The 10,924-nt window shown below is 37.4% G+C and overlaps 1 long non-coding RNA gene across 1 annotated transcript; it reads right to left on the reverse strand.

Annotated features, from left to right (window-relative positions):
* Window positions 1-5,144: 5,144 nt before the first annotated feature.
* Window positions 5,145-10,018, reverse strand: LOC135966450 (uncharacterized). The gene is made up of 3 exons (XR_010579770.2): window positions 9,900-10,018; window positions 8,959-9,025; window positions 5,145-5,936 (listed from the first exon to the last, which is right to left on the reverse strand). It is a non-coding gene; the product is annotated as an uncharacterized lncRNA (long non-coding RNA).
* Window positions 10,019-10,924: the final 906 nt, after the last annotated feature.

Consider the following 10,924-nt stretch of genomic DNA (forward strand, 5'->3'; position numbering starts at 1 on the left):
GAGCTCTAAAGATAGGATAACCCTTCAGATTTGTGAATTGAGACAAGAGTGCTAGGCCTTTACAGACCAGCATTAACCTGGTGTTGAATGTGGGCTGCCACTGGAGGTTGGGCTGAAGCTGTCATTCTACCACACTCCCAGAGCTGGGGATGAGGGCCACCTTTCTGAAGTGGGGAATCTGGCCAGTGCATAGCATCTATTGCTGTTTCCATTATGAGACATGTAGACATATTAGATAAAGTATAATATACAACCTCTGCATTCATAGGAGGCTTTTGATGTGTACCTGACTACCTGAGTCAACATCTTTCTCTTTCTACTCATAAACATTATTTAAAAAGCAACTCTAACAACTTACAACTTATAAACTCCATTTGTAACAACTTACAAACTCAATATTCTCCTGAATTAGGAGATGAGAATATTTTACAGAGTTTAACATAAATACAGTCTTCACAAAGCACCCATGAACTGATAAAAACCTCATAAGAAGTAGAAACAAAGTACATAGAACAATGAGATGGCCCAGTATTGATGGATGTAAGAAATTGCTTGTGGAAAAGCCTCTCCTAAAATGCAAAAGACATAACCCTCCTTTGCAACCACCAAGTGCAGGATGCTACTGGGCAGAAGTCACAAAAATATGCTTCATGAAAGTAAGGAACTCACCCTTAAATATAGAAAGTTTCTCCTGCGTTTGCAAAAATATGTGGGAAATGATGTGAGTAGGGCTGAAATTGAGCAGACGCCTACAGGAAAAAGTGAAAAACATACAGGATGGTTAGAGCACCAGTGGCAGCAGTTTTCAGAAAGTTCAGGAAAAAATATACTTTCTAAAGTTGAGGGGCTCACTCTGAATTGCAAAGGCAATATTTATTTACAAAAAATGGGTTGGCAGGCCAGACATGGTGGCTCACGCCTATAATCCCAGCATTTTGGGAGGCCAAGGTGGGCAGATCACGTGAGGTCAGGAGTTTGAGACTAGCCTGGCCAACATGGTGAAACCCCATCTCTACTAACAATACAAAGATTAGCTGGGTGTGGTAGCAGGTGCCTGTAATCCCAGCTACTGGGGAGGCTGAGGCAGAAGAATCACTTGAACCTGGGAGGTGGAGGTTGCAGTGAGCTGAGATCACGCCATTGCACTCTAGCTTGGGCAACAGAGCAAAACTCCATCTCAAAATAAATAAATAAAAATAAAACATGGGTTGGCAATTGAACTGGTGGTAGAAGGCCTGCATACAGTGTGTTTTGTTTTTGTATCTTTAAAATAGACTTATTTTTTTCGACCTGCTTTAGGTTCAAAGCAAAATTGAGCAGAAAGTACAGGGAATTCCCACATGTTCCCTGTCCTGCTCAGGTATACCTCCCCACTATCAACATCAATGCACCAGAGTGGTACATTTGTTAAGATAATGAACCTGTATTGACACATCATTACCACCCAAAGTCCATAGTTTACATTAGAGCCAACTCTTGGTGTTTGTACATTCTGTTGGTTTTGAAAAATGTATAATAATATGTGTCTAGTGTTATAGTATTATACCTAATAAAAATAATTAAATAATGGAATAAAAATCCTCTGTGCTCTGCCTATTCATTCCCTCCTCCTTGCTCATCACTAAGCAACCACTGATCTTTTCACTATTGCTATGGTTTTGCCTTTTCCAGAATGTCATGTAGTTGGACTTATACAGCATGTAGCTTTCATGTTTGGTTGTACCACTGTTTATTTATCTGTTCGCCTACTAAAGAATATCTTGGTTGCTTCCAAGTTTCAGCAATTATGAATAAAGCCTCTATAAACATGCAGGTATAGGTTTTTGTAGGATATAAGTTTTCAATTCATTGGGGATAACTACTGAGGAATGTGAATGCTGATCATATGGTAAGAGCATATTTAGTTTTGTAAGAACCCAGCAAGCTGTTTTCCAAGGTAACCATATCTTTTTACTTTCCCATCAGAAATGAGAGTTCCTGTTGCTCTGCATTCTTGTCAGCATTTGATGTTGTCAGAGTTTTGGATTTCGTTCATTCAAAAACATTCCCAGTGGGTAGTAGTATCTCATTGTTGTTTTAATTTACATCTCTCTGATAACATATGTGGAACGTCTTTTCATTGCTTATTTCCATCTGCTTATCTTCTTTTGTGAGGGGTCTGTTAAAGTCTTTGGCCCATTTTTAAAACAGGTTTTAAACCTGCTTTCTCCTTACTGAGTTTTAAGAATTGTTTGTATATTTTAGATAACAGTTCCTCATCAATTACACTTTTTGCAAGCGTTTTTCTCAGTCTGTGCCTTTTGCAGAGCAGAAGTTTTAAATTTTAATGAAGTCCAGCTTATTAGTTGTTTCTTTCATGGATTGTGCCTTTGGCATTATATCTGAAAAGTCATTGTGATAACCAAGGTTATCTGGGTTTTCTCTGATGTCATCTTCTAGCAGTTTAGTTCTTTTCCATTTTCTATTTCTGTCTATGATCTATTTTGAATTTTTGTAAAGGGTGTAAAGTCTGTTTCTAGATTCATTTTTTAAAATGTGGATGTGTAGTTGTTGTAACGCCACTGGTTGAGAATCTTCGCTTCATTGCATTGCCTTTGCTCCTTTGCCAAATATTAGTTGACTCTGTTTTTGCTGAATTCTCTGTTCTATTTCATTGATCTGTTTGTCTATTCTTTCACTGTCTTGATTACTGTAGTTTAATAGTAAGTCCTAAAGTCAGGTAGTATCAAACTTCTGACTTTGTTCTTCTCCTTCAATACTGTGTTGGCTATTCTGGGTCTTTTGCTTTTCCATGTAGATTTTAGAGTCCAATTAGTTAATATCTCAAAATAACTTACTGAGCTTTGATTGGGATTGCACTGAATCTATTGATCAAATTGTGAAAACCTGACATTTTGACAATGTCATAGTCTTTCTATCAATGAACATGGAATATCTGTCCATTTATTTAGTTCTTTGATAAAAAGAAATCAGAGTTTTGTACTTTTCCTCATACAGATCTTGCACATTTTTTTAGATTTGTACACATGTGCTTCATTTCTTGGGTGCTAATGTAAATGGTATTATGTTTTAAATTCCAAATTCCACTTATGCATTGTTCATATATAGGGAAATAATTTACTATATGGGAAAATAATTTACTTTTGTACATTAACCTTGTATCCTATAATCTTGCTATAATCACTTATTAGTTTCAGGACATTTTGTCGATTCTTTTGGATTTTATACATTAACCACATCATCTGTGAACAAAGGCAGCGTTATTTCTTCCTTCTGATTTACATACTTTTAATTTTTTTCTTCTCTTATTGTATTAACTAGGACTTCCAATAAATGTTGACAAGGACTGGTGAGAAGGGACGTCCTTACTTTCTTCCTGATCTTAGCAAGAAAGCTTTCAGATTATCACAGTAAGTGTAATGTTAGTTGTAGGTTTTTTTTTTTTGTAGGTGTTCTTTATCAAGTGGAGAAAATTCTCTTCTACTCCTAAGTTTGCTGGGAATTCTTATCATGAATGAGTGTTGGACTGCATGCAGTTTTGATTAGGGAATCATGTTTAATAGTACAAAGGAAAACAACTAGAAGAATAATATTATTCACTAAAAATGAATGGTGAAAGAGAAAGATTAGTGGGCAGGTAATGAAAGCAGACTAATTTTATCATTGCTCATAGGAGAGAGTTAATAGAGGATCAATGGGTTTTACATTAAGACATCATTCTGAAATTGTCACTAGAACAAAAGTGTAAAATGTCTTAGGTAACAAAAGAATGATATAGGAAAATTGCTTCTACATAGTGAAAAGGTTTAGAAAAAAATAAGAAAAATATCAAAATATGACAAAAGACCAAATATATACAAAATATTTTTAGATTAAAGAGCAAAATTAACTCTTTGTGTTGTAATGAATATATTATTTGAATGTTTGTGATCTACTGAGTTAGAAAAGCTGGGGGTGGGACCCCCAATCTTTGTTTTAACCAGCCCTCCATGTGATTCTGAAACACACTGTTTGAAACCATCAGTCTAGGAAAGAAACACATCTGCCCACAAAAGGACATCTATAAGTGTATTGCAGAATTATTTGTAATCATATACAAATTAGAAATATCCTAAGTCTTTATTAGTAGGCAGAATATATAAATAAATTCTGTCATAGTCTATAATAGAATACTATACTGGAGTTAAAATGGTGATATGGATAAATCTGAAAAATATAATACTAAGTTGGCTGGGTGTGGTGGCTCATGCCTGTAATCCCAGCACTTTGGGAGGCCAAGGTGGGTGGATCACTTGACGTCAGGAGTTCAACAGCAACCTGGCCAACATGGTGAAACCCTGTCTCTACTAAAAATACAAAAATTAGCCAGGTGTGGTGGTGGGTGTCTGTAATCCCAGCTATGGGGGAGGCTGAGGCAGGAGAATTGTTTGAACCTGGGAGGCAGAGTTTTCCGTGAGCCAAGATCGTGCCACTGTACTCCAGCCTGGGTGACAGAGCAAGACCCAGTTTCAAAACAAAAAGCAAAAACATAAAACCAAAATAGGACACTAAGTTAAAAAATCAGGGCACAGACTTTCTATAATAAGATACTCTTTATATGTATTAATCTGTTCTCATGCTGCTAATAAAGATATACCTGCGACTGGGTAATTTGTAAAGGAAAGAAGTTTAATTGACTCACGGTTCCTCATGACTGGGGAGGCCTCACAATCACGGTGGAAGGCAAAGGAGGAGCAAAGTCACATCTTACATGGTGGCAGGCAAGAGGGTGTGTGCAGGGAAACTGCCCGTTATAAAACCATTCGATTTTGTGAAACTTATTCACTATCAGGACAATAGCACAGGGAAGACCCACCTCCATGATTCAGTTACCTCCCACCGGGTCCCTCCCATGACACGTGGGAATTATGGGAGCTACAATTCAAGATGAGATGGGTGGGGACACGGCCAAAGCATATCATTATAAAAAGTTTAAAAAATAGTATACTGTATTTATGAATATTTACATTTGTCATCAAAGTATAAAATATGCATATGAATAATAATATCAGGGGAACCAGCCACCCATATTTCAATGTAGGTTCTTTTCTATTTTCCCTAAGTGTCGGCCAGTCTGAGAAATAAAGAGAAAGAGTACAAAGAGAGAAATTTTACTGCTGGGCCTCCGGGGGTGACATCACATATTAGCAGGTTCCATGATGCCCACCTGAGCTGCAAAACCAGCAAGTTTTTATTAGGGATTTTAAAAGGGGAGGGGTGTACGAATAGGGAGTAGTAGGTCACAGAGATCACATGCTTCAAAGGGCAATAAAAGATCACAAGGGCAGAGCAAGATCACAAGGCCAGCGTGAAATTAGAATTACTGATGAGGGTCCGTGTCCCACTGGGCACGCATTGTCTTGATAAACATCTTAACAGAAAACAGGGTTCAAGAGCAGATAATTGGTCTGACTAGAATTCACCAGGTTGGAATTTCCCAATCCTAGCAAGCCTGAGGGCACTGCAGGAGACCAGGGTGTATTTTATCCCTTCTCTCAACTGCGTAAGACAGACACTCCCAGAGTGGTCATCTATAGGCCTACCCCTGGGAATGCATTCCTTCCCCAGGGTTATTCCTTACTGGGAAAAGAATTCAGTGATATTTCTCCTATTCAGGTGCACTGATTTCATATCGTTCAAACACCCATGTTTTACAATCAGATTTCATATTGTTCAAACACACATGCTTTACAAACAATTTGTACAATTAACACAATCATTACAGGGTGACATACATCCTCAGCTTATGAAGACAACAGGATTAAGAGATTAAAGACAGGCATAAGAAATTGTAAGAGTATTGATTTGGGGAACTAATAAATGTCCATGAAATCTTCACAATTTATATTCTTCTGCCGCAGCTTCAGCCAGTCCCTCCATTCAGGGTCCCTGACTTCCTGCAACATAATAAGAACTAAATCAGAATAGTAGTTACTTCATGATGGGGAGGGCAGGGATGGGATCAGGGGAGAGTTTTACAAAATACTTCATTTCTGTTTGTAAACTAATATTTGATAAGCTTTGTGGTGAGTACTCAGGTGGCTGTTACATTATTGTATAATTTTTTATGCTTGAAATATTCTATTAAAGAGAGAATAATTTTAAATAAAAAAATGGATTATATAGGGATATCCAGTGGGGACTAAGGCAAACTGAGTATCCAGGCCCCATCCACAGAGGACAAAGTCTACTCAGCGCCAGCCCATTTGTTACCATTGAGCAGGGCTCATCTAGTTGTAGATCTTTCAATTTTTCAAGCATAATAAAAAACTAGGATTGTTATATAAATACCCTAATATTTGAATGTTTGTAAGTAATTGAAAAGAAATCCACAATGCAGATTGAACGAAGTGGGATTTAGCTAGCTTCAGTTAGTGGGTTACCAGTTTGCTGCTTCCTCTTCTATTGATATGTCAACTCTAAGTCATTAAAAGTTTAGGATAATTTCATCTGATTTTGTATTTGTCCTGTTCTACAGATACATTTGGGTTTATGAAACTGTATCAGTGCTATAGTGTTTTAATGAACAACATTCTCCAATTTGTGTGCAGCTGACTACAAACCTTCAATAATGCTGAACATTAAGTTCAAAGGGAACAATGGCAGGGCATAAGAGTGGAAGGGTGTAGACAAGGGATGGATATTGTGTTCTTGTATTACTTTACATGACTGTTTAAAGAGTCATATATTCTGAAGGAATTAAGTGCTTCATAGAGCTTTAAGGAATATATACACACACACACACACATATATATATATATTTGTGTAATGATAAACTCTGGCTGCCGTATGTCTGTGGAACATCTGGATGACTTTGAATAAACATTTTACTTTCCTTAAGGCTCTAGATTTTCCCTATGGAATGAGCCACATCTTGGCTGTCCTCCCACAGGCAGTCAGCTCAATCCTAGATTCATTAATATTTGTTTAATATATAAATTAACAAATGAGTAAATTATATATAAAGCAAAGAGCTTAGTCCAAAGGTATGCAAAGTTCACATTCTGTGATACATAATGCTATGAAAATATTTCTTCCCTACCTGTACAAACCAGATCAACATTTATAAAATGCATTTTATAATAAAACCAGAAGATGGCAATAGAGTAACATAAATCTAAACAGTACAGGCACTTGATGTAGTTTTATACAGCCTTTATCCTTCGATATACTTGCATTGACCACTCCAACCCTTTGTCTCCAATTCCTATAAATACCTTATTATGCAAGTGGGCTGAAACATACACTTTCCTTAAAAAGAATCAGTAACAAAAACCCACGTAGTATAAGCATCCTCTTGCTGTGTGCAAAAGAATAGCAGGAGCCCTTCTCACACAGGTAAGTTCTCAATTTAAGAAGTTTGTGAGAACACAAAAAGACTGTCCAGAGAAATTGCCACACCCCAGATTTAATTAGGAGACATGTAATTGCTTTCAGCTCTAATTTCTGATATATAATATAACACAGTGGTTTTGTACTTGAGCTTATGCTGAAATATTTGTTTATTTATTTATTCAAGACAGAGTTTCACACTTGTTGCCCAGGCTGGAGTGCAATAGCATGACCTCAGCTCACTGCAACCTCCATCTCCCCAGTTCAAGTGATTCTCCTGCCTCCGCCTCCCAAGTAGCTGGGATTACATACATATGCCACCATATGTATGTATTTTTTTTTCTTTTTCTTTCTTTTTTCTTTTTTTCATTTTATCTTTTTTTGAGATGGATCTCGCTCTGTTGCCCAGGCTGGAGTGCAGTGGCCAGTCTCGGCTCACTGCTAGCTCCACCTCCTGGGTTCAGACCATTCTCCCAACTCAGCCTCCCAAGTAGCTGGGACTACAGGTGCCCACCACCATGCCTGGCTAATTGTTTATATTTTTAGTAGAGACGGGGTTTCACCATGTTAGCCAGGATGGTCTCGATCTCCTGACCTCATGATCTGCCCACCTCCGGCTCGCAAAGTGCTGGGATTGTAGGCATGAGCCACTGTGCCTGACCTAATTTTGTATTTTTAGTAGAGACAGCGTTTCACCATGTTAGTCAGGCTGGTCTCGAACTCCTGACCTCAGGTGTTCCACGTGCTTTGGGCTCCCGAAGTGCTGGGATTACAGGCATGAGCCACCGCACCCGGTGCTTGCTGAAAGATTTGGGTTTAATTCTGGTTTTTCCATTTACAGAATCTGTGACTGTGGGCAAGTTTTTCTGACACTTAATTTCTTCTTCTGTAAGCTAGGATAATAATAATAGCTGTTATCTTGTGGTGACATTATAAGGATTAAATGAAATAACACATTTAGCTCAGTGTCTGACAAGTAATAGAAAGCTAAAAAATGTTAGCTATTATTCTTGACACTAAATTTGGATGAAAGAAACTTGTTTTGTATTAATTTTGAAAGAAGGCTAACCACTGAGTGGCTTCAGAAGAATTTTTGTTGTTTGTTAAGTAAATAATTGAAGCAAAGTAAAAGATAAAAATTTCCAGGAGCAGGTTGCAAGTTTCTATTTACTGTGGATATTAACCAACTACTACTTTTATATAAGAGCTAAACAGACTAGTGTTTCATTTAGTTTCCCTTTCTTTGCCAAAGATTATTATTATCCTTAACACTCTGCATTCAGTCTCCCCTAATCAGTTTATTAAGTAAATATAAGCCCACTTACATTTATTGATGATGTGGTTAGAGACTTAGAGAGCAGGATTATGTGAAGTGATCTTATTTGTGACTGCGATGGTGTTGAAAATATCAATAAACTGAGATCTTTCTATTGCTCGACGAGATATCTGGTATTCAACAGGAACATGACTGTTATGTTTATGAAGTTTTGCATTTTTAACTTGCATAAAATAAAAACTGCATTCAGATGAGTAAAGGGGTTCCAGTCGCTAACTTGAGAGAGAGAAATATCATTAAGGGTAACTTACCTTCTCAGAAGTCTGTGAGCTTGTAGAGAAAAACCAGCACCATAATTGACAACTTCTTTTATACCAGCTGAAGCAGAGATGAGAGTCAGTGAAGTATAAGTACACAGAATGATCACGTTCACTGTCTTAGTAGATGTGACATTTCCTGGTCTACTGTTGTTTTTTCTCTTTGGAATCTAGACAGTATGAGTAATTGATGCTAAGTACTTGCATTTGAATACTAAAGTTCTACCAAGCCAGCAATTCTTATCTCTGGCTGCATGTTAGTAACACCCAAGAGTTTTACAAATGTCAAAGCCAAGGGTCTCATTCCAGAGCTCTTAAATCAGAATTTCTGGAGGAAGGAACATAAATTATTTTTAAAAAATGTTTCCTAGGTATAGGCTGGGCACAGTGGCTCATGACTGTAATACCAGAACTTTGGGAAACTGAGATGGGCAGATCATTTGAGGTCAGGAGTTCGAGACCAGCCAGCCTGGCCAATGTGGCAAAACCCTGTCTCTACTTAAAAAAAAAAAAAAAGAAAAAGTAAAAAGAAAATTAGCTGGGGCATGGTGTCCCATGCCTATAATCCCAGCTACTTGGGAGAATGAGGCAAGAGAATCACTTGAACTGGGAGGCAGAGATTGCAGTGAGCTGAGATCTTGCTACTGCACTCTAGCCTGGACCACGGAGAGAGACTCCATTTCAAAAAAAAAAAAAAGTTTCCTAGGTGAATTTAATATTCTCCTCAGCTTCCCTTCCACACCTTTCAGAAGACAACCCTCTACTTTAGCAAATCAACTTCATCTGATGGGATTGTCTTAGTTTTCTACCGCTGTATTTCCTAATGAGCCTCTACTTTACAGATCCAATTCTCTCTCCTTGTGTCAAAGGTTGAAGCGTCTTCACCACCACACTCCCCTACCCAAGGCTTTCTCCTCCACGTTAAACATACCTACCTCCTTCAGGATCATGTTCCTTCAATTATCCTCTCTCATTTTGAGTTTTCAGTTCAGGCTTAACAAACTATTGAACGCCTCGTAAGTGCCAGATGCGAAGACTACAAAGGAGAATGAGAGAAGGAGGAGTCAAGAAAGGGAAACAGAAATACAGACCTAGTTATACTGTGGTATGATTTGGGCAATAAAGGAAATATGTAAAGAACATAGAAGTAGCAAAAAGGAAGGTGATTACCAAATCTTTCTGGACCTAATTCCTTTTATGCTGGAAAAAAATATTAATTTTGTATATCTCAAATGGCAATAACCTTCCTTTGATTCTTATTGTCCTTTTTCCCATTTTTACGTTCATTTCCAAATTTATTCAAAGGGTAACTTATATTTCATGCCTTCAGTTTCCCACACATTTCTTAACCTTCTCCATTCTGACATCTGTTTGTTCTGCTAATATTTTCCAGCTCACCTTTTTTGAAAATCTCATCAAATTATCACTTTCATCTAGAAAAGCAATCTAAATATGGATTTAGTATCTTGAAAGTGAAAACAGCATCTTTTTTTTTTAATCCCCAGTGCTACGTATATTTTTAAAACCTCCAGTGTTAGATTGACGCTTCTAATACGCGTAGAGGTTAGATCAGTTCAGTTTAATAATCTCCCAACTTTCAGTCTGTATTTCTAGTGGTCTGCTGATTATCTCTTCATGCTCTCAAAAATTTATTTTGTCCTAAACTATTTTTTCATTTATTCTCCTGAATTAATCCATTCACATTTTCAACAAATATTGGCCGAAGGACCACCAGCCACCAGGCACCATGCTAGTCACAAGGAATTCATTGGCAAATAAAGATGACATGGTCCCCTTTTTCATAAAGATTACCCTCTAAGGAGGTTCTTGATTTATTATAATATCACTACATTTTAGATATTTAGGCCTAAAATTTTAAAATGATAACTGACTTCTCATTCATTCAACAAATCCTTTATATTTTGTCTTCCCAATGGCTCAATACAGCTGAATCATTGTG

Source organism: Macaca fascicularis, chromosome 12, assembly GCF_037993035.2.
Source record: "Macaca fascicularis isolate 582-1 chromosome 12, T2T-MFA8v1.1".
NCBI lineage: Eukaryota > Metazoa > Chordata > Mammalia > Primates > Cercopithecidae > Macaca > Macaca fascicularis.